Source organism: Protopterus annectens, chromosome 2.part1, assembly GCF_019279795.1.
Source record: "Protopterus annectens isolate FY-2018-M chromosome 2.part1, PAN1.0, whole genome shotgun sequence".
NCBI lineage: Eukaryota > Metazoa > Chordata > Ceratodontiformes > Protopteridae > Protopterus > Protopterus annectens.
Genome location: NC_056729.1, coordinates 685,616,569 through 685,641,646, shown reverse-complemented (window position 1 = coordinate 685,641,646; position 25,078 = coordinate 685,616,569). Strand labels below are relative to the sequence as shown.

General features: G+C 38.7%; 1 pseudogene; it reads left to right on the top strand.

Moving 5' to 3' along the window:
• Positions 1-25,078, top strand: part of LOC122794900 — a 123,291-nt pseudogene that overhangs the window by 5,574 nt on the left and 92,639 nt on the right.

The window sequence follows — 25,078 nt, the reverse complement described above, 5'->3', positions numbered from 1 at the left end:
CCGAAGTCATGGGATTATTGTGCCATAATACATTTTGAAGAAATTGTCAGTTGATCTTGTTTTCTACTGCTCTCTGTTGCATTATTCCTGTTACAAATGGATGCAAACTAGTGCTGGTTTTGGTCTGTTGGTGTATGTGGTTATCCATGCACAGTTTCAGTATCTGGATGCCATTTTTGATTGCACCTACTAAGTGAGGACTATATCTATATCTATATCTATATATATATATATATATATATATATATATATATATGTGTGTGTGTGTGTGTGTGTGTGTGTGTGTGTGTGTGTGTGTGTGTGTGTGTGTGTTTGTGTGTGTGTGTGTGTGTGTGTGTGTGTGTGTGTACACCTCAGTATTTATTGGTAATTTATCTATATACTGATGTACACATATATGGATCTTCCTACATATCTCATTCTGTCTCTATGTATGTTTCTATTCAGATATATATATATATATATATATATATATATATTTATAGATACCAATCCTTCCTAATTGCACACTTGTTTCTTCCCTATTGTAAACTGGCTGTAAAGAAGGATATGTTTGAGAAAACATCCTCAAACAATACAGCTGAGGTGGCTTACTGGTAAATTGCATAGGCTGTGGTGTGCAAGGTCCTGGGTTCAAGAGCTGTATATTTTGTTGCTAGGCAGAACAAGGACTGTTGGATACAGAGAAGTTAAGGCAGTTTTGAGCAGCTTTGAGTAGGTTTGCACAGGTTTGCCCGACAGTAAGCGGTGCTAATGTACGGTTAAATGAACAGGCACTTACACAGTGTAGGCTTCACTTACCAGTGCACAAATCAGCTTAGCATTTACATTTAAGCAATGGTTACACCTGCTAATCATAGTGTAGCCTTGGTAACCAGTGATCACATTCCAGTCTGATAAAATAGCAGGGTAATGACATCTTTAATAATTGTGCTTAATTCCCTGTACATAATATGCTTCTATGTGTTGTCATTACAGTAGCAAGGGGTGTGAGTATACTGTATGGGACACCTGGATATACATGGGTTATGCCACAATGTTTTCTCTTTGGATTTCTTTCATACATGGCTAGTATCCCAAGTTATATGGAGTCACACTTGCATGTTACACCAGCTACAGTGCACTGGTTGACAGAAATAGTTTAACACATATGTTATCATTACATTAGTACTTTTAACAGTGCTTTTTCAAGTAAGAGTAGATTGAAGATTGTAGTACTGGAACCATACACCCCTGCATGCAAAGCTGGTCTCTGAGTACTGTGTATCTTTTTCTAGGTTTTTGAGGTGTATGTTTATATGTATCTCCTATTGAATATTGATCTGATATGTTGATATTAACTGTAGACTACTATGTTCTTTGGACATGTCATTGAGACTGCTGTCATGTAGTAATTTCATACCTTTCAGTTTCAGATGTGTGTCTTTCAATACATTCATCCTAATGCATAACTTGTTGCCTATCTACTTTCTGTCTGTCCTCTATACGGATCTGCAGATGTCAGGTATTGCTATGGCCATACCATTATGTAGGTGCCCATATTGTATTGTGCTGTGGGTCTGGTCACTGCTGCTAGTTCCGACATATGGGACATTCCTTAATGTGGGCCTTGCCCCATTTCCTTGCCTGTATGAGAGACATTACAGAGGTGGTGGCCTACAGATTCTCATACAGTGGTTGGCAATATGTCGCAGGACATGACATGTGGAGACAGCCAACCAACATGGGGACATTTCCCCAGATTTATGAACAGATGCTATGTTAGCAGTGCTGTTATACACATGGTGGATTGATTGATTAACAGGGTTTGTGTGGACATGCATTTAGAGTGCGACGTCATGACTTACAGTGATATGTCTCTGACATACCTCTCCACTGGCACGCTGTCCACACACTAGCCACATGTCTGCCTGTCATGTTTTGTGTGTTCACCAGACTGTTGGTGTCCTTGGTAAATCAGTTGTGGACTCTGGGGAATGCAGTCAGTAAATACTCACATCTATTGGTATTACCGACGTCATACTCCTCATAAAGGTGTTACAACAAACCCAGTGACATCTGCAACTGTATCAATGTATGGCAGCAGTATGTACAATCTACCCCTGTGTTTGTGCCTCTGTTCCCACCTAGTGATATAGGGGTTGATGCCAAGCTTAATGAGTTGGGAATGTTATCACAGGCTTTGGTCAGATCAATGTAGGCTGTATATGTCACCTTGCCTTCATCCACAGCTCAGGTGACTGACGGCAAGAGGTTGACCAGGCTGAATGAGCAGGTATGACCTACCCTTCACATAGGTAAATTGTGTGGGATACTGAGTCTGAAGATTCTCATATCCCTGTTTATTAGGTGCGTGATGATACATTCCATAGCTTTGCATAACAGACTAGTCAGGCAGCTGGGGCGGTATTTCCCAGGGTCTGTAGTTACACCTCGTTTGTGGGGAGAGGTGACTGTAGCAGTGCACAATTCAGTAGGGACAAAGCCTGAGGTGAGGCTGTGCTTGAACAGGACACACAGGTAAGGTGCCAGGTCACCCTGCAGATCATGTAGAACACAGCCAGGGATATTCTCAGGTCCCACATAGGCTGCATTTTTGTCCTTGGACAGTGGTGTTGTAACCTGTGCTGCAGTAATACTGGGTGCCTGGTGGTGTATTGGTATTGTGATTGGTCTTTAGGGAGGAGTGAGGGGTACTGTTTGCACTCAAGATGCCAGCCAGTATATTTGCATTATTTGTTGGCTCAGTCTGGGAGGTACCATTGTCTAGTAGCTCAGAACAATTCTTGGTATTGCCATGGAGATTCTTTACATAACTATATGAGACCTTGTGGTTGTCTTTACTATGTGCTCCAAGTCTGTTCTCACAGCTAACTTTGTAGTACTTGATGAGGGATCTCAGCTATTCATTGAGGCTGATAAGGGTTCATTTCCTGTCTTGGGACTTCATCTTATTCTCCATCGGTTCCCTCCTTCTGTTGTATATTTTCTTTATGGCAGTGGACCACCAGATCAGCTTCCTTTTTTTCGGAGGTGAGGATCCTGGTTGTATTGGGTAAGGCAGTATCCATGCATTTGTGTACGTGTTCATAGTGCATTGTTGTTTGATTCAGCTGATATGGAAGTAGTCTCCATTTGCATGGCTGACATGAGGTTAGCCACCTCTGCTTTTATGAGGCCATAGTAAGCTTTGGATGAAGGTTGTGCATCAGGGCTGGCAACTCGGTATGTAAAAATCTACTGCCAATCATTAGCAGAGCGGAGTTCCGCTGTGGCGACCCCTAACTGGGAAAAGCCGAAAGATAGTAAGCTTTGGAAAGGATTTTCATCATGCTTACCTCTGCAGTGGGGGTAGGATGGCTGTGGATTTCCAAAGATGATTACTTTGTGTTCAGATATAACAAGTGAGGTGTTGAGCAACATTGATTGGTGTAGAGCAACAGTCGCCTTTGTTAGGAAGAACCAGGTCGATGTGATGGGCATGTGCATTGGTACATAGGTTCATAGGTTCATAGGTAAGTACTAGGCTATCTGCCTGAGGGCATCTATAAGCCTAACTAGAATGTGTTGGCTTTTGCCGCCCCCTTAGATTTGTTCCCTGTGCCTCTGTCCAGCAGAGCCATTAGTTCCCTGTGCCTCTGTCCAGCAGAGCCACTGCAGTCATCCCAGGGGTAAATTTTCCGTTTCCCATCCATTTGTTATGGTTTCTCTTGAAGAGTGTTAGTGAAGGGCTCTGCCTAATGTAGATTGGAATCCTGTTCCAAAGCATGGGGAGTCTCTGGGACAGGAATCTATCCCTCCAGCACATCCTATTTATCATTGTGGTGAGGTTTAGATCCCTAGAGCGTGTGGCTCTTTTTTTTTAGGTGGAGCATGTCCATCAATTCTGAGTTGGGCATGGCCTTGTATGTCAGGCAGAGATCACCTCTGAGTAAGCAGTATGCAACCAAGTACAGCTGGAGTTTCTTCAGTCGGGCTGAATAGGGCATCTGTTTGAGGCCAGTAACCCTCTTGTTGAGGTACTTCTGTAATCTTTCCAGCTGTTGCAGGTGTCTTATAAGGTACATCCCAAATGGGGTGTTGTACTCTATAATGGGTCTGATGAGTGATGAGTAGAGGAGCACAATAACCTCTTTTGTTCTAGATGTCAACCCTTTTGTGATTAGGTGGGCCACATAGAAGGATTTTCTAACCATCTTGACAATATGATTATCAAAGGAGAGATTACTATCTACTTGGGTCCCCAGATCCCTTATTACATTTTCTGTATTTAGAGGACTACCACGTATGTGATAGTTTGCGGGTACTTCATTTTTTCCAAAGGAGATGACTATACACTTTTTGGCATTTAGCTTGAGGCCATGATTGTGACACCAGGTATCCGTCTCAGTGAGACCCTTCTGGAGTATGTCTGTAGCAGCCAGAGAGTCAATTATGGCCCCCAGTTTGCAGTCATCTGTGAACTCGGTCAGCCATAGTCCTCCTGTGATTGCCTGTACCTCTGAGAAGTATATACTGAACAGGAGGGGTCCCAGGACTGATCTTTGGGGGATGCCACTTGTAACCGGTTTAAAGTTGGACCTAGAGCCTGCAACTCTCACCGTATGGATTCTATCAATGAGCCAATTGGCAACTCATCTCGTGATGTAGGGGTTTATGTTCAGGCTGGTGAGCTTGTCTATAATACCAGAATGGGGAATGGTGTCAAAAGCTTTTTGCGAGGTTGAGTAGCTTTCCCACTTAATGGTGGGGTAGTTGAAGTCAACCAGTATGATAGTGTTAGGTTGGACACTAATATTCTCCAGGGTGTTTATGAACATGGAGTGTGAGCCTTGGGAAATGTATGGGGACCTATCACAGTCTACAACCTGAACCACTGTCTTAACCAAGGTCAGCTAGGCCTGCAAGATCTATAATGCATAACGTTGGTCTACCACTCTGGAGGTGTGTGCATCCTTTATGAATATGAAAATACCACCACCTTTGGAGCTTCAGTCCATGTTTTGCAGCCAAAAGTTGTGGACTTAATTATAGGCTGGTACTGCAGGGGTGCTTCCTGCTGCCTTTATCCAGGTCTCTGTTACAGCACAGATGTCATTGTTCCCCATTTTAAGGAATACTTCCAGTGAGTGAGTTTCCAGATTTAGAATTCCAGTGTGCAGCAGCATGACCCTCTGATTGCCATGTCTATGCAGCTGTCATATATTTCTGTATGTATATATATATATATATATATATATATATATATATATATATATATATGTATTTACTAACCTTTCTATATATATGTATGTATGCATATATGTGGATATGAATGTGGGTGTATCTCTCTCTCTCTCTCTCTCTATATATATATATATATATATATATATATATATATATATATATGTATCATGTATATATTTATCCACATATATGCATCTCCATACATATATGCATGTATATATAGACTACCTGACTGATTCTACATACTCCTTTCCCTGTTGTTGGATGACGGTACTAACTGTTATGTTTGAGATGTCATCACTATTTAGTAGGGCTCAGGTGGTATAATGGCACATTGCTTTGATCATAGTTTACAAAGCCCTGGGTCAAGTACTTGGCAGGCCTTATTATTTTGTTGCAAGGCAGAACAGATCAGCTGTGGAGGAAGGGATAAGGGCAATAATTACAAAAAGTCCCTAGTTTGGACCCCTTCACCCCCATTTACACAGCCTTTGGTCAGATTTTTTGCAGTAAGAGGTTCAGAGTGTGGATCCAATGTCCGAATGCACTGCATACATACATGTATGCACCACCTCCAGATACACTGGCTCTTGCCAATGCATAAGCCCAGTCTGACTCCACCTAATCAAGTTTTTTTTTCTCCTCCTTACAGGTCTAACTATGTAACCACTACCTCTTCACACATCTGTTTTCCCTCTTATCCCCTGTTCCATGCAAATCTCTAATCTTTGCATACTACTCTAATACCCGTTATTACTATACGAAGGGTCTATATAAAAGGAGAAAGAATTCTGTTATACTATGTGTTTTTTTCTATTTTTGTTTCTTTTTATATATTCTTGGAGGAATGAGTAGAAATATTCTAAAATGTCTCCTTTTTTTGTGTAACTACCTAATGAGAACAAATTGTATTATATCAACATATTGTATACCTATTTGTTAATGTTGGAGCTTTTCTCCCCGGGCCTCCGCTGAAAATGGACATGTATCCAGTCGGACTTTCCCGGTCAACAAATGTAAAACAAATAAATAAATAATAAATTATATATATATATATATATATATATATATATATATATATATATATATATATATCTTCTACTTCTTCTTCTTTTGGCTTTTCCCGGTTAGGGGTCGCCACAGCGGATCACCTTGTCCGCTCATGATATATATATATATATATATATATATATATATATATATATATATATAAATACATTTTCCCTGCCGTTGAATGACTGTGCTGCATGATATGTTTGAAAAAATATCAGACATATTGATAGCTCAGATGGCTTAGTGGTAACTTTCTGTGGTTATGGTGTGCAGGGTCCTAGGTTCAAGGTGTGCAAATGCTGATTCTTTTGTTGCTGGGCAGAACAAGGGCTGTTGGATACAGAGTGATTAAGGCAAATTTAAGCAGTTGAAAGTGGGTTTGCGTGGGTTTGAGCGGTGGTAAGCAATACTAACTTCCGGTTAAATATGCTTACAGATAGTTAGCCTTAAAAGTGCTTAATCTGTGCAGGCATTTCTTAGCGCCACACAAACAGGCTTAATCTCGCTTACTACTGTTTAAAAGTGCTTACTCCTGCTTACCCTTGTGCTAATTTCTTTAAAAGAAAAGAAGAAAGGGGTGATAGGAAAGTGGTGAAAAAGGGGGCATACAGAGGGAAAGACAATAGGGAAAGTAGCTAGGGATGTGCCGGACAGGTGTAGGGAAGTTCCATAGCTGTCCATTTTGTCTACAGCAACAGCTGTGCATATATACTGAATTTGGAAGTATATTTGGACACTCAAACCCCTGAGAGAGGGTGAAGACAACAATAATGTGTTGTGAAGCCAATTAGACCAAATAACATGTGTCCAGTGAACATGTGTGTGAAATGGACAGCTATGTATGAGGCAAAATGTTTTTTTGGGAACAGATTGCCCTTTTTTTTTTTTTTTTTTTTTTTTTTTTTAAGATGAGAGTGGGATGTTGGGGAAGGATAGTAGGTATATTTGGGGAGGTAGGTTGGGTAGGAAGACAGACAAGACAGACAAGACAGCATACAGGGGTGGTATATGATAAATGTGGGAGGTAAACACCTTGGATGGGGAGCGGTGTTTGGAAATTGGAAGCCCATGAGCCCCCAAATGGAAACAGTGGGACTGAGGTCCCCACCCATGGGCAGTTACCACTGCACCTTCACAGCCCCAAAAGTGGCTGTGCTGGGAGCTAAGCAGGAGGGGTAGGCTGACCCTCTAATTCTGCCATGTGGCCCTCAAGCTGGCATAGCAGATCTCTAAACTCCTTTTAGAGCTCGCTTTGCACCAATCCCCAGACCTGGCTACAAGTGATGGTATCCTGTCTGCCAGTGAACAAGGGGATCCCTGGGTGGGTCCCAGACATGCTGGGGCTCAGTGTCATGGCCAGATGAGATGGGAGAGGTGGGTTCACTGGGACCGGCCTTCCCAAACGTGCTATGGTGTTGCAGTTTTAGAACATATGTGGGTTAGTAATAGTCAACACCATCCAGGATTAGTTCTAACAGCATGCATAGATATTCCCATTAACCCAAAACAACAGATCTGGAACAGTTGCATAGGAAACAGAACACATGCATATATGGAACCACAGTGGCCATTACAATGGCATGCAGGTTACATTGATAGCAACAGGCCACCAATGATAGTATTTTAACATGGAACATTAATAGAAACACATTTCAATATTTGTTGAACAACAGGACATATGTCCCAACAGCAGCTTTGGTGTAAAATATACCCATTGATTTGTGTGTTTAGGTTATTGTTGCAGATATGGTGGAGGGAGAGAGAGATGTCAATTAACAACTTGTATATCCTTGCAGCACTCACAACTTTAATGATCATTGCTGTAATCATTACTCTAAAGGTATTATTACAATAACCTATGGCCTTGGTTTGGCCAGTGGTATGTTTGTATACAGTGTAAAATTCAACCATCTTATAGCTACATTCTACTTCTCTTACCTGGATGACCTTTGGGAGGAATGTTTGTTAACACTACCTGACTTTTTCTACACATATTCCCAAAATCCTAGTTAGAATTATGCATACAGCCTGCTACCACTCCCGGGATTCGAACCATGGCTGTGTCTGCTAAAAACACAATTTGCATTTCATCAGAGTGAGCTATTAAGAAACCACTCTCTTTTCCTTTAGTGTTTTCTGTCTAAGTCTCTCTTGGTTGTACAATCTGACCTTGTAATTACAACATTCTTATACAGACATTCCTAGACATATTTTTTATGTAGCACAGTGTGGGAAACAGTGGTTAACACATCATTACTATTCAGATATCAGACCTTGGTGAATGCAACATGTCAGGCCATACATTACCAGAGTAAACACAACCAGTCCAGGATTTAGACCTTTATTGACAGGCAGTTACAGTTCTCTTACCTGGAAGATCTGTGGGGGGAATGTTTGTTAACACTACCTGACTGTTTCTACACATGTTCCCAAATTCCTAGTTATAATTATGCATACAGCTTACTACCACTCCCGGAATTCAAACCATGGCTGTGTCTGCTAAAAATACAACAATTTCTATATCATCAGAGTGAGGTATTGAGAAACTGCTGTCTTTTCTTTCAATGTTTTCTGTCTAAGTCTCTCTTGGTTGTACAATCTGACCTTGTAATTACAACATTTTTATACAGACATTCCAGACATATTTTTATGTAGCACAGTGTTGGAAACAGTGATTAACACAACATTACTATTCAGATATCAGATCTTGGTGAATGCAACATTCCATGCCATACAATACCAGAGTAAACACAACCAGTCTGGGATTTACAACTTTATTGCCAGGCAGTTACACATTTATTTAAATATGACCTATATGGGACTATTACTGTCATATTGTCTGGTTTATTCAGTACAAACCATACACATTTTTTATACTCCCAGGTGACATTTTGCTCTTTTATATTTATTTGGTATGACTATTACAAGCAGGATTGTTACTCACCAGCCTCGCGATGCAGCCTTTGCAACCTACTGGCATGGGCTTCTTGGTTCACAGCCTGCTAAGCTGGAGCTGTAATGAAAATAGAGAAACATTTATGTATACCTATCCATCACATACACATGCTAGACTTTGGTAAACAGTTATTGCTATGAATACTTACACACTGCTGGGGCATCTCCCCTGTCTCTTGCTTCTTGGACCCACTGTTCCAAGAGCTCCCTCTTCCTCTGTTTCAAGTTGGAATAGTGGTGCCAGTCCTGCTCACCAGTCCGAGGGATACAAGTGGCACTGGTGAGATCATGGGTGAGACTTTCCCAGGCTTACTCTTTATATTGGAAGACCTGATACTGGTCCTGCAGCAGTCTCATATCATGTTTTTTACCAGGAGTCCTACCATGACCTTGGACTCCTATATGACCTGCGCTGCACCCGAAAATGCATGCCTCTCCAACACCTGCCATACTGCCTACAGTGGAGAGCAACAACCAGTTATGAGCTGTATTTCTGCCTGCAGGGTTTTAAATACGGCCAATTTCTCACCCTTTGCCATGATTGGACAGTTTTGAAAATGCTGAGCTAAGCTAAGCTACGGGCAAACCTGCTTAGCTAAAGTTGGCAGTGCTTAAAGGGCCAGGTTCATCAGTGCTTACCAAGGGGCAAATACACTTAGCTGGGATACTCATTGCTTAGTATTCACCCGGTCAGCATAGCTGTGCAATGCTTAGCATTGCTTATGTTTTATTTTATTGGACTACCACCTGTATGGGATTAATTCATAATTAATTACATTATATAGATTTATTTACCTTCCCTGACATCCCCCAATGTGCTGGAATTAAATTTATTCTTGTGTGACTATACTGTTTGGGGCACTTGTGTTTATATGAGGGGTTTCACTACTTTATTACACTGACACCTCACATCTGGGCCTAATACACTACTCTGATTGAGAAAAATAAGTTACTTCCTACATAAATATACAAATAAATTAAAACTGTAATGTTTACACATACAAAATGGAAATAGCTTTGTTGAGGCATGAACTGTGAATGATTAAATGTAAGGCATATGCTCTAACCCCTACACTGTTGGACTTATGGTTATGCTGGATGTCTATTGCTTTTTAACTTATCCTGCCATTTAAGCTCAGCTAAGCATAGCTAAGCAATGGGCACACCCACGCAGCTACACTTAAACTTTATTGCATATGTGAAAAAAAATGTATTTGTTGTGTTTTTTACTTTGCACTCTTCAGAATATCCATGCTATCCTGAACCACTTATTCTATCAACCTTCTGGATTTGTAGGGAGAATTGTCCTTTATGGTTTTGTCCAGATTCCTTACTCTGATGGGTTGGGAGGTGTGTGCTATGTGCTTCGTACCCTGCGGTATATTCATGCTTATGCTAAACCTGTTATTCTAGCCACTTTCTGACTTTGTAGGGATGATTGTACTTTATGGCTTTGTGCAGATTCCTTACTCTGATGGGTTGGGAGGTGTCTGCTATGTGCTTCTTATCCTGCTGTATATTCATGCTTATGCTAAACCTATCTTCTATCCACTTTCTGGCTTTGTAGGGATGATCATCCCTTATGGTTTTGTCCAGATTTCTTACCCTGAAGGGTTGGGGGTGTTATGAGCATTCTCGCTCAATTTAAATTGCTGTATGGCAATTCTAGTGTTCAGGGGGCATGTGTATTGTGAGAGCAATGCTCTCAGACACCCACCCTGCACTTGTACACAGAACCGTATCTGTTTTACAGCATGGCAGCATGCCTTCATGAATATGCATGGCGCGCTGCCGTGCTGCGCGAGAACGGTCCCTTCCATGCAAGAATAAGCTATTCGTGGATGGAAGTTTGCTGAATCCTGGGGAATACATATAACATTGTTTATATCAATCATGCTATATTACTAATATTATATATTATTGATAATGTGACTAATTAACTATTTAAACTCAATTTTGACTAAAAGACTGTACATGCTTGGATATTATGGCAGACACATATGATATTTCAAAGAACAAATAAACTTCTCTAAAAATCTTTGTTTGTGAAGACTTGTATATACAATTTTTGGGGTTGGGAGGGTGGCCTAATGGTTAAGGTGTTTGCCTTACAAACACAAGGTGCAAGGTTTGAATCTCACAAGGGATAATTGGCTAGGCTTAAAATGGCTTGCAAGGGCAGTTAGCCTATGAACCTGTATCCTATTCAGGATATATAACCTATATAGTGTAGGGTACTGCAGTCGTAATTATTTTAGACTCCCTATGCTGTGGAATAAAATCCCGGTATATGTGAGGCAGAGCACCTCGCTGGCCTTGTTCAAGAGAAATCTTGACCAATGGATGGGAGATCGCAGATATACCCCAGGGATTACCTCAGTGTCACTGCTCAACAGAGGCACAGCAAAATAATGGGTATAGTTCCCCATACTAAAGGGGTGGCGTAAGCCACAAAACTATGGGCTAGGCTTGTAAATGCCCTCTGGCAGATAGCCTAGTATGAACCTATGAACCTATGAATTATCTTTCAAAATATGTCTCTTCTATAAATAGGATATCATATTCACTAGAACATACTATGAGCTATAAAGTAGTAAACGAGTAACTGTGATGTCAAAAATAACTAATAATATGTTCCAAGAATTATATTTGTACTGAGGGATTTATTTAAATAAATAAAATAAAATAACTAATATATTCCCAGAATTATATTTGTACTGAAGGATAATATATGGTTATCCAAATCTCATGCATATAACACCTCACATATTCCAATCAACTGTGACATGTGAATTAAGAGTCAAAAGTTAAATATACTGTAAACATTCAGTCCATTCACATCACACTTATTTAATATAGTGTGAGCAACTTGCTATTATGTTATGTTTTCATGAGCCATTATTTTAGGATTTATGTGGCACATATATGAAGAAAGGGAACCAGGATATATATATGTAAAGAAAGCTTATTATTAGTTAAAGAATTAATTTCCTAATACTTATTAAGCTAAGGCATATATTTAATATGGAAATAAAATACAGAATATTAGCTTAACAATACACATAGGAAAAGAAAGAGTGACATTTATTTACCTTATAGAGAAGTGAATCATTGTTTTCTTCCTTTCACCTATATCTCCAGTAAGTGAATTAGTAAACTTTGTCATGGAAAAAGATTTTTGGTATTAAAACAGTTAACATCAATGTTATACATCAATGTTATACCAAAACTAAGAGTCATTGGTCTTTAGTTTTTTTTTTCTTCTCATTGGATTTCCCGATATTTACTTATGCTTGTCTCTTCAAAGTACTATTGTTCCAGTCCATATCTTCAGTTTAGTCCAGAATTTTTTTAAATGACAGTGCAGAGTCTGGATCTTCAAAGTGTCTAATTTCATCTGGAAGGCATATTTTGAGCCTGGCAAGAAACAGGAAATGCACCTTAAACTGTCTTTTCTTAACTTTTTTTAATAAGAGGCAAAACATTTTTCCTTTTCGTCATCACAACATTGGAATATTCATTATCAAATATTTTTAGTTTATCATCCTGTCTAATAGGAGATTTGGACCAGGCAGTTTTAAGTATTAGCTCCTTGTCTTGAGATGAGAAGAACTTAACAATAACTGATCTCGGTGAAGAGTTAGTTTTTGATGAAGTAGAAACTAGAGACCTGTGTGTTCTTTCTATACCAAACAACCAGCTTCAGATAAATTTAGTCTTAGAAAGCCAGGCAGTAAGAAAGTTGACCATGTTTTCTCCTTCTGTTTTTTTCAGGCAGTCCAAAAATATGAATGTTATTTTTCCTGGATCTGTTCTCTAAGTCTCCAATTTTGTTTAGTAATAAGGTATTCTGTCACAGTAGAAATTCAATGTTATTTTCATCTTCAGATACTTTGCCTTCTATGTCATTAAGGCTATCTTCCATTCCAGATATCTCAGTTTTATGTTTTAAAATCTTGTGTATCTGTTCTGTTTGGTACATTTTTCTTTAAAGTTGTCAAGTTTGTTATCCATTCTATCCATTTGTAAAGAAAGTTCTTGTATGTTAGAAAGAACAGATTGGAGTTCTTTCATTAAAGGCAAGTCCTAAGAGAGTGTTTTTCAATGACTCATTTCACAGATACTAGTACAGGCCATTACAATGAATAATTTGACAGGAAAGAAATTAAATATTTAGAATTTTTTTTAGATAATATCCTTCTATGTAGTATCAGGTAACTGATTTTGTTCAAAAAATTGGTTTAGGATATTATAAATATAAAATTTCCTGTCAGAAATAGAACTAGAGTAGCAGAGTAAGAAAAGTGTGCTGCCAGCCTGTCAGCATCCTAGCCATGACCCTTCTGTGTGCCGTTTCTGAGGAGTGCTTTTTTGCTGTACCATCTATGATGGCTTAATTTGAGATTAATTCTTTTGAGTTATATCATATGCTACAGCATAGCTCTAAACTGTAGGTTTTCTACTTTCATACTGGAGTGCAATAGCTGCTAAGAAACAGTTAACTGAATGTGGGATATCAGTTTTTGTGGTCCAGTCTAAAGTGCATTCTTCAAGTCTTTTATATAAATGGACATAGAGCAGATGAGGAATTATCCAATACATAATATATGTTCAGAATTTTACTTTTTTCAGAAGTATAAATAGGATCTCCCCCTTCCGTGAGATATAAGGGGATGTGTATAAATACATCCAACAATTAACTGTACAATGGCACATAACTGTGATCTGAGTTGGCGATTGCTGGAAAAAGGCTCAGTTTTGGGCTTTTCTGTTGGTTACCTTGTGTTAAAACTGTTTAACTTCACTTGTATTTAAGCCCCGCATTTGTGTGGGTTTGTTCTCAGTTTGGTGGAGCTACTCCAAGTTTGGCTACCTTAGTTAGAGATCTGGAGTGAATGTAAACTTAATACATGGTCTCCACTGTGTTTAACAAAAAATAACTATATTTTAAACTTGCATTGCACTTTTCTGAACTGCATTTTGATTAATTGCTGCTTCATTTCTTGGTGTTTTACTGCTGTGACTGTTTTTTCTGCACTTTGAATTTCTAGTACTTCTGTATTTCATAGCATAGATTAGATTCAGATTTGATGGCTCTAGGCTGTTTGGTATTATTTGAGCACTAAAACCAGTCATCCTACATTGTGGCAAAAGTGTGTAGCCCAGGACCCATCTGAGTTGGGAACTGCTGAAAAAAGGCTCAGTTTTGGGCATTTCTATTGGTATTAAAACTGTTTAACTTTGCTTGTATTTAAGCCCCACATTTACATGTAGCTAGCTACTCACCATGCAACAGGGTTTAAAGCTGCAGTGTATTGAAGCACACACTTAGAAACACAAATTTTCCCTTCATATCTGCTTGAGAACCCTCCTTAGCTCCACTGCCTCTCTGTGCGCAATGCAGTTGTGCATTGCTACCCAGTGAGCAACTCAGCAGCGCATTCTGAGATGTTGACACAATCTTTCACTCTTAGCCTTCCACAGAATAGCTGCTTTTCTTAGTCTCACAAGTGAACTCTGGTCCATCTAGCCTAGTCCCACTAGTTACTACAATATATACCTACCATAATGGATGGGCAGTTTTTCCACCATTTCTCCAGCCAACCTGATTGACATGGGCATCCTGGGGCAATGTAGCAATTGCCTCATGTATACTGACAATGACTTGTTCCTAAAGCAAACAAATACAGGATGTGAGAGATGTAACTACATGATGAAATTAGAATCAGTCCTCTCACATAACAAGAAACAAGACACACAGCAGGTTGTCAGCACACACAACTCCCCTCTCACACAAGATAAGGTCAAGAAACATAAATCCATATATAGGGAGGTACTCACTAAGAGCCTACCAAAAGACCAGAAAGCTCCCAAGTGCAAACAACATACACATACTGGTACACTATTACACATAACAACACATGTATCAGTATCTCAACAATTAAGCCCTAAGGTAAAACACCTCAAAACCAAATGTTCTGGTGATAGGCAATTCAATACTGAGACACACAGATGTTCCCCTCACCAAGTTGAACAAGGAGAAAGTCACAGTCAGCTGCCTGTCAGGTGCCAGGATCTGTCAAATCAGGCATGCACTCAAGTCACTCAGCAACAATTACCATTATGACTCTGCCATAGTACATATTGGTGTGAATGACTTGAGATGTACCTCTCTGGACTATATGAAGAGAGACATGACCGAAGTCTCAGATTATGTGTCCCAGATAGGTATGTAGCTAACCCTAAACAGCATTCAACCTTCATAGACTGAATGAAGAAAAGTGAAAACACGACTGTATTCAAAAAATATTAAAGGTGGTCTCAGTGTTCTAAGAGGGGTCGGCAGCTTATGTTTTGAATAGTATTCAACCTTCACCTTGGATAATGCCACAATACAGTCAAAAACTGATTGATTTCAATACTTGGCTTAGCTTCTGCTGTCACTCCAGGTGGATCCAGTATCTGTCTACCTGGAAAGACATGGTTGGCAGTCCATGCTACTTTGCCAGAGATGATCTTCATCTGTCTGCTCAAGGCTTTCAGATACTGGCAAATATGTTTGCCTCCCACATAGTGCCTTTTTTAGGCAATGTCCAAACAACAAAACTTCTGATGTAAATAAATCCACTAAAGACAAACTGAAGGTCATGCCGCTTAATGCTAGGAGCTTAAACAGTAAACTGCACTCCCTGGAAGACTCCTTACCTTGGAAGATGCTGATATTTGTGCAGTCACTGAGACTTGGCTCAAGGCCGCTGAGAGTACCCTGGCCGTACAAGACTACAATGCCTTTCAAACATTCAGACCCTAAAATGAGCATGAAAGAACCAAAGGTAGAGGTGTATCCATCTTCATTAAATCCAAATACACCTTGAGACTTGTGAAACAGGATGACTCTATTGAGCTACTCCAGGTCCAATTAACTATAGGTAAAATATCCTTCCACATCATCGCTAGCTACAGGTCCCTACCATGTACCAGGAGAAGCACACTGCCTACCCGGGCTTGCTAGTGTTGCTCAGTATAAGCTCCCTTGGTCATGGGAGATTTTAACTATCTTTCCATCGATTGGATGACTTACATGAGTACAAACATGTATACAAATACTAGATGCATCTGTTATACACTGGTCATCTGACAAAGTCTATTCTAATAAGACAAAAACGCATGTTATTGTATTAAGGGCATTCATGCTTTATCTGTGTTAAACTATTTGGTACGTGTTCCTTGTATGTGGATTAAATACATTTTCTACAGTTTTGGCTGACTCTCCTCTTTGTGTATCGGCACTTTTTGGTTGGACTTATGAGTACAAACATGACTACTATGAGGTTCCTGGACTTTGTTAATTCAAATACCCTGGAACAGCTAGCCCACATCCCCACAAGGGGTTCAAATGTCCTGGATCTAGTACTCCCCAAAATGGGGGGAGGGGTCACTGCACTACCACCTGTATGTTACCCTACTTTTTAAGGTCAGACCATAAATCCGTCTCATTTGAAGTAAAGATCAAACCTAACACCTCCACAGGAGTAAAAAAAACTGAAATATTTCTCCAAAGCAAACTATTGCCTACTAAGCAATGGTATTAAAATGTTTCATAGCCCCTGCCAACATAGTCAGCAATAACTCCTATTCAGAGGAATACACAAGTGCCCTATATAGCCACTTAAACAAATGCATTGACTTGGCTATACCTAACAGGAACAAAATCAGATCTTCCTGAAAAAACAAACAACCCTGGTGGACTGTAAGTATAAATAAATTATGCAACAAAAGAAAGAAACTGATATCTAAGTACAGGAGAGAACTTACTCAACAGAGGAAAAATACCTTCCACAACTTGAACAAGCAAGTCAGATATCTTGTTAAGTCTTCTAAGGCTAACTATGAATCTAAATTAGCATCCCTATCTAAAGACAATTATAAGGCATTCTTTAGCTACATCTGAAACCTAAAAGGGAATGCCCAGCTGAACTTTTATTGGATGGTACCACTCACACTGAACCTGAGGAAATTGCCAACCTGCTAGACAGGGGTCCAGGGAAGTAAATAGTGTGGGAAGAAATAGCCAGGGAATTGTTATGGCTAGGCTTGTATAGGCCCTAAGGCTGATAGCCTAGTACCAACCTATGACCCTATGAACCTATAACTTCAGCCCCCTGTCCCCACCAGACATACCTCAAAGCATTCCTAACACCAGTCCTCTACCAAGTATCTCCAAAGAGCAGGTCATACAAGCACTGTCCAAGGCCAAAAAAACAGCATCTATGGGATCAGATAACATCCTAAACTGTTTATTAAACAATCTAAAACAAGACCTAGTAGAACCATTCAGCGTTCAGCCTGAGAACTGGCTTTGTCCTAGCAGAGTGGAGAACAGCAGCAGTAATCCCCTTGCACAAAGAGGGCCCATTAGCTGACCCTGGGAACTATCAACCCATAGCCTAACCAGCCTTATCTGCAAGGCTATGGAAAGAATTATCATGGACCTTATCCAAAAGGACATAGGCAACTTTCAAACTCTTGACCCAACTCAATTTGGTTTCATCAAGGGTAGATCTTGCTTATTAAACCTAGCGAACGGGACAAAACAGTACATGTCACCTATCTTGATTTAGCCAAGGCTTCTGACACAATTACCCATCAGGTAGCATAGAGAAACTCTTCCATCTGGGGATTAACCCATACATTACTAGATGGGTAGCCAACTGGCTCACTGACAAAATGCACACTGTAAAAGTTGGGGAGTCCACCTCCATCAGTAGACTGGTTAGCAGTGGGGTACCACAATGATCTGTGCTGGGCCCTCTGGTATTTGGAATCTAGTTTTCTGAAGTCCAGGTGAAGGTAGCTGGCCTGTGGTTTACCAAGTCTGCAGATGACTGTAAACTGGGTGCAATCATAGAGTCCATGATGTTAACATGTTACAGAAAAGGCTGATACAGACAAATGATTGGTGCCAAACTCACGGACTAAAACTTAATACAAAAATGCCTCATTATCCCCTTTGGGAAAGAAGTAGCCACTGAAAATTATTATATATATAGCACTGCTCTAGGCTCAAACTCAGTGGTATGAGATTTGAGAACACAGGTTGATAGCAGTCTAATTTCGATCACCATGTGTCCGTATTGGTAAGAAAAGCATTCTACATTGTGCATCTCATAAATAAGGGCATCGCATCCAAGACCAGGGAGGTTATATTTCTGCTGTACTCAACCCTTATCAGACCACTAATTGAGTACAGTGCTCCCTTCTGTATGTACCTCACCAGACACCTGCAGCAACTGGAGAGACCACACAGGATTCTAACCAAGAGAATCCAGTGCCTCAAAAACATGACATACATGGAAAGACTGAAAGACCTGTCACTGTGCTCTGTCATACATGGTGCTGAGAAGTGACCTGTCCCTGGCCTACAGAGCAGTCTCAGACCCTGCCCTAATGGAAATGCTGCACATCCACAAATCAAATGGGACAAGAATATCTTGCTCCAGGGATCACAATGTAGCCTGTGACATTAAGAGAATGTGCTGGAGAGACAGATACATTTCCCAGCAATTGCCACTCCTCCTGAATAAGCTCCCACTCCATGTGAAGCAGAGCTCCTCAATGACCCGATTCAAGCATAACCTTGACAAGTGGATGGGTGACTGTAAATTCACCCTAGGGGTGGCATCTATGTCCCTTGTGGATAGGGAAATTCAATGCTGATCACAAAATTGCTCTGTTAACAATGACCATCTAACTATGGGCAATAAGGTTATTTGGTTTTTACATGGCTAGGCTTGTAAAGGTCCTAGTAACCTCCGATTAACCTATCAACCTATGAAAACGTCAAATGAATTGTAGACATTATATAACTTACAATTTTTATTTAACTCAAACAAACTGCCATATACTAGGTGGTGAGCTTTGGCTTTATAATGATCATAGATGAAGGCAGTAGCCAATCTTTAGTTTCCTTCTTGTGCATTTCCCATAATGTTTTTTGTCTCTGAGTTCTATAAACTGCTCATGCTCAGTCTTAACTCATTGTAAAAATTGTATATCTTTGTTATGGTTGTATGTGTCACTGATATACTCTTCTAAATCAATCAATCCATTGCTGGCATACAGATTAGCAAAGCCCACTTTGAAAAAAGAATGTGTTCACCATCATCTTCGACTTAGTGGTAAAGTGTATGATGTATGATGATGCCTAGAACTTTGATTATGACCAAGATGCCTTTCTTGGAGCTGAGAAAGCAGAAACACTTGATCAACTAACACCTGAGGAGAAGCACAGCCTGGCAATTATGTAGGTAAAATAGACATGAGTTTGTGATGCAGGAGAAGCTGAATGCCTGTATTAAGAAAGCACAGAAGAAATATCTTTGCTAATGTGGTACAGCAATGGCATGAATTTGGTATGAATCAAGATGTGCTCATTTCCCAGGAGGAATACAACAATGTGAGAGGTATGACACTAACCTGGATGATCCTGGTCCCCAAGATGGGTTCAACTACAAGCACATGATGACAAGAGGTGAATGCAAATACTCAAACTGACTAATGAGAACAGAGGTGGAGTTGCTACCAAAGAGGAGTTCACAGCTTTCCTGCATCCATTAGCGTATGATTACATGAAGGATATTGTAGTGCTGAAAACAATAGAAGACACTGATAGAAATGGAGATGGATTCATTGATTTAGAAGAGTATATTGGTGACATGGACGGCCATGGCAAGGATTCCAAAGTGCCAGAATGGATTAAGACTGAGCTTGAACAGTTTTCAGAGTACAGAATTAAAAACCATGATGAGAAAATGGACAAGGAGGAAACATAAGAGTGGGTCCTACCAAAAATATAAGAAATGGAAGAGAAGTCAAACTACAACTTTGAAAACTGAAATTAGCTGAAAAGACAGATTAAGCATAGTGTGAGACAAGCTCAAGAAAATTTTGAAGAAAATTTATATAAAGATATTGAGCATAATAGGAAAACATTTTATAGATACATAAGATGTGGAAGGTGTAAAGACATACAAAATGATAAACTGTGTGCAGATTCCAAAATTTATTCTCAGACACAACAGATTATAGATATATTTACAAAATCGTATAAAAAGCAGTTTGGCTCCATAAAGGGGGTGATGAGTTGTCCTGGTGACATCCAGGTAATCTCAGATACTGAAAACAAATTAGATTATTTTGAAAAAGAAGTATGCAAACTGAATCCAAACAAAGAACAGAGAGGAGATGCAATTAGTAATAATGATCTGAGAACACTTTAGCAAGAACTTACAGTGCCATTGTATCTATTATTTACTAGGTTGTATTAATATAAGGAGATCCCTCAAGATGGGAAGCATGCAATTATTAAAGCTGTCTTTAAGGGAAAGGGGAGTAGGACAGACACAGTCATACAGACCCTTAAGTCTACTGTTATGTTTTGGAAAAATAATGGAGAAGGTAATATTGTCAGAACTGGAAAGGTTGGGACCTGAAACCATATTTTGAAAATAAATTGATTATCACCTGTAACATGATGTTTTATAACAATATAATAACAGCTATGAATGAAAAATTGTGATGTGATGCAATTTATATAGCTTTAACTTCGGCACTTGACAGGGTCATACAAAAACACTGATCAATAAATTAGAACAACTAGGTACTGATGTACTCTTGATAAGATGGATAGCTGCATGGCTTACAAATAGGACATGGCAAGTATCATACAGCAATTAGACAGGTGAAATTCTTGGTTACAGTCAGGGTGCCACGCAGGGCTCTGTCCTAGGTCCTTACTTGTTTAGATTGAATCTTTCAGATCTATCTTTTTCATCTGAGGTATTCTATCATCTGTATGCAGATTACTTCAAATTAGGTAAACTGGTTTCATGTCTTACAGATAGGGCATGTCTGCAGTATAATCTGACTTAATTGACCATTTGGGTACAGAAGAATAATAATATACTGATAAATACACCAAAAACTAAGCATATGAGATTTGGGATACATAAATTGAAAAGTGAATATTTAATACAGCACATAGTGATTGAAATTGTAGGCTCATTTAAGGACCTGGGTATATGGGCAGATCCAGCTTTGAGTCTTTCTGATCATATCAACCAATTTATTAATGATAGTTATAGACCTATAGGTTGCATAAAAAGATTATTTATAAAGTGTAGGAAATCAGAAATGATGAAGTCATTGTTTGTTTGTTACATTAGACCCAAAGTTGAGTATGGAATAACAATATGGAAACCTTATAAGAAAACAAGCATGAATAAACTGGAAAGAGTATAGCAGAAATATAGCAAGGGCATCCATGGATGTGAAAATCTAAGTTATTATGTAAGATTAAAATATGTGAACTTGTACAGTGTCTCATGCAGATATTTAAGAGGAGGCCTTATTTAGGTATATACGGTATTTACAGACAACCACCACTGGGTATGTTTGGGGTTATCAAAAAGTAGTAGAGCATGATCAGGCAACTTATGTAGAGGACAGTAGGAATGAGAAGTGTACTGATTGGTTCTCTGAGAGAGCAGCTGATGCATGGAACAGACTACCAAATTACATTAAAACAAGCACCAGTTTAGATAATTTTAAGAACAGCCTCAACACTTGTTATAGGAACAAGTGTTTTAGCATATTGTCAGTCTAGAAGAGCATTAGTTTCCATGCTTGAAATATTTGTATGTATGAATGCCTTCAGACCATGATCATGCTGAAGCCGAAACTCACAACCTAGTATATGGCAGCTTGTCTGAGTTAAATAAAAATGTTAAGTTTTATAAAGCCTGTAATTTCTTTGTCTTTCTTGCAGTGTGCATCACTGTACAGTTAATAGATTTTTTTTTTATTCTGTGTTTTGCTTTGCCTCCCACATTAATGTTTTTTGAAATGTGTGTAGATATATATTGTAAGTAATAAAACAGTTTTGTTTGGTATAACGCACATGTAAAGGTGATATTTGTTTAATAAAACTCTGTCAAAGTAGTCAGCATATTAACCTTACATGAATAGGTATGACAGATCTTCATTTAATACTTGCTTTTAAGAATGTCATGTCCAACAGGCAACCCCTGGAATAAGAATGAATGTTACTCCTTGATATGGGTGTCTCCAAATTCAGAATTTAAGAAGTGAACCTATGACATTCTGGATTCCTGCTACTTACTTAGTCTAATACCGAAGTTGAATACTTCATAGAAACCTCACCATATTAATTTTCATGTTCCCGGATTTAATGAAAAATGCCACATTGAACAATTTTTTTATGGTGTTACTGATATTATTAATATTTTTTCTCTTATAGTCTGTCAGTAATTATTTCATAAAATATTACTTTTTAGCAAGTAAAAACTAAACATCTAGGAGAATTAAAAACATGCCTCTCAACCTGGCTAGGACCACATGAGACAATGCCAGTTGAAAACAGATGAAATCTGCAACCTTCATTTCTCACCCTTCAGCCTACACGAGTGCTAGGCTGCATTTTCCATAGTAGGAGGTCAGGTCAACATTTTTAGGTTGCCAAATAATTTAAACAGTCCCTCATCTTTCACTTCAACATCTGGTTTTCAGTATTAGGATTACTGAATTACACTAAAATTGTGTATTTTTTTTATTAAATGTTATATTTGAATAGCTTTGTCTTCTCTTTTGTATTTTTGTAGAAGTTTATTAAATGAAATCCTAGATTCAAAGAACAGTTTTTTAATACTAAAGTCAAATATAGGAGCAAATGGACTTCCTCTTAAACTCTTCTTTAAAATAAGTTTGTAAATGTTTTATTAGTGCACTTCCAAATACAATCCAAGAATGATCATTCAATTTAATCAGCATTACTCAGTATTTTAGCTATGTGGGAAAGTAGGAATATCTGAGATATTGTAAACTAGAGCCTACTTTAAAAAGTATGCTGGCTCCTTCATAAGATCTTTGCCTAATAGATGAAGAGGCAGGTTTTTGTCTTGACCTCCTCGCATCACTGTCTGAGTGCATTTTTATCTGGGCACTACAGTAGTCGCTCCACACAAAAAGCAAGGTGTTCACTTGAATACACCAAACTAGCCATGTCTTTGTGGCACTTACCTTTGTCCTTCTGGCTGGGTCATGGCTAAAAATTGTCTGAGAAGGACCCTTTCACCTATCTGGTTAGCAAATAAATAAATATGGCAGCCATTAGAAGAGTAATTATTATGAGAGTCTCATTGTCCCCGGTTGAATAGAGGACACTGAGTTGTGGAAGATGAGGTTATCGGAGCTTATCTCCCCGGGCCTCTACTGAAAATGGACATATATCCAGTTAGACTAGCCCGGTCAACAAATGTAAAATAAAAATAAAATAAAAATAAATAAAATAAATAAAGCATGAAAAGAAAGTATTTTGGAAAAATGTTTTCTGGTTTCAGCAAGTATGGTCAGTAAACTCCATTCCACCACTGTTACATGTGAGATGTCACATCAAAACAAAGCTTGTATTGCTTGAGGTAAGGCTTTGGCTGACATAAATTCTTTATGCCCAGTGCAACATTTTCTTTGATATGGTCATTATAAGGTTAGGTTGCCACCCAGTGCTTTTCCTAGAGAAAGTAAAAAGAAGATAGAAAAAAACATTCACTTACTGCGCTTTCACTGTCATGCATGTTCTTTTTAAAGTCTAATCCACACAGCTCATTTTAGACAGCAATGGCATGTCAGCAACTCACATGGACTACCATAAAAGTGCATTCTTAAGTGACCACCCGATAGGAGCAACCCTGATATTTGAAGACTTGAAACAATAAGCTACATCAGATGCTAAGCACAATAAGATGAGGTTAAGAAAATAAACTCAGTGACTTCTCATTTGGGCATATTTTAACTGTCTTTTGGCAATGTAGTGAATTGCAAATCTTATGTATATAGCAGACAAATACAATACATAAGACTAGATACATGTATCATAGCACCTTTGTGTGTATACCATATCTAAATGTCTATCAATACCAGCAAATATTTTTTAGTTATTAATGTGCTTTCACATATTTTACTTAAGTAATATAAAGACATGTTTGTTCTAACTTTCAAAATTAGTTGGATGATATGCTATACAGCATACATACTCCATAACCAGAAACTCAGGGCAATGTTTTACACTTTATGGAGGAAAGAACTTTGTGAAAATGTCCTTTATTGATGTAAACCATATACAGCTGCACATACCTGAAACATAATTGCAAAAGCAAAATAAATAAATACACAAATAGATAAATAAATAATATGCAGATTTTTGTCACTTATTTTCTATGTTCCACAGTCTGTTTGTGTCAAATTTTGTTTTACAATAGGCTGTGTCGCTTCCACCAACAACTGTGCTTTTTTCTGTAATCCTCATCAAAATCAACGCATTAAACCCAAATACTGAATGAATAAAGGAAAAACATGTGACCACTGCATTGTTTTGCATACATTTTCAGAGGTTGCAGATATAGCCATACGCATTTGCCATTGGTAGTGTACTAGTGGTAGTAACATGTTATCATGGTTGATTATGACTGAATACTCCTAATTCACATCAAAACATATTGCAAAGGATTATGTACATATGTAAATAATACACTTTTCTGTAAGAGTGTTGATTCTTCATTATCTTCAATTTCCCAAACTAATGTGCTTTCTCATTTAAATGCTTTAATTATGAGTATACTACAGTTATGCTGATGTAGCACAGGCTTCATAAACGAGTTACATTGTTTGCAGTGTGTATTTGCACAAGAATCAGCTATATGAAAGCTGACAGAAACTTGTAGCGATTCATAATTCTATGTTGTGCTACAGTGTAATGAGCCGAAATGCA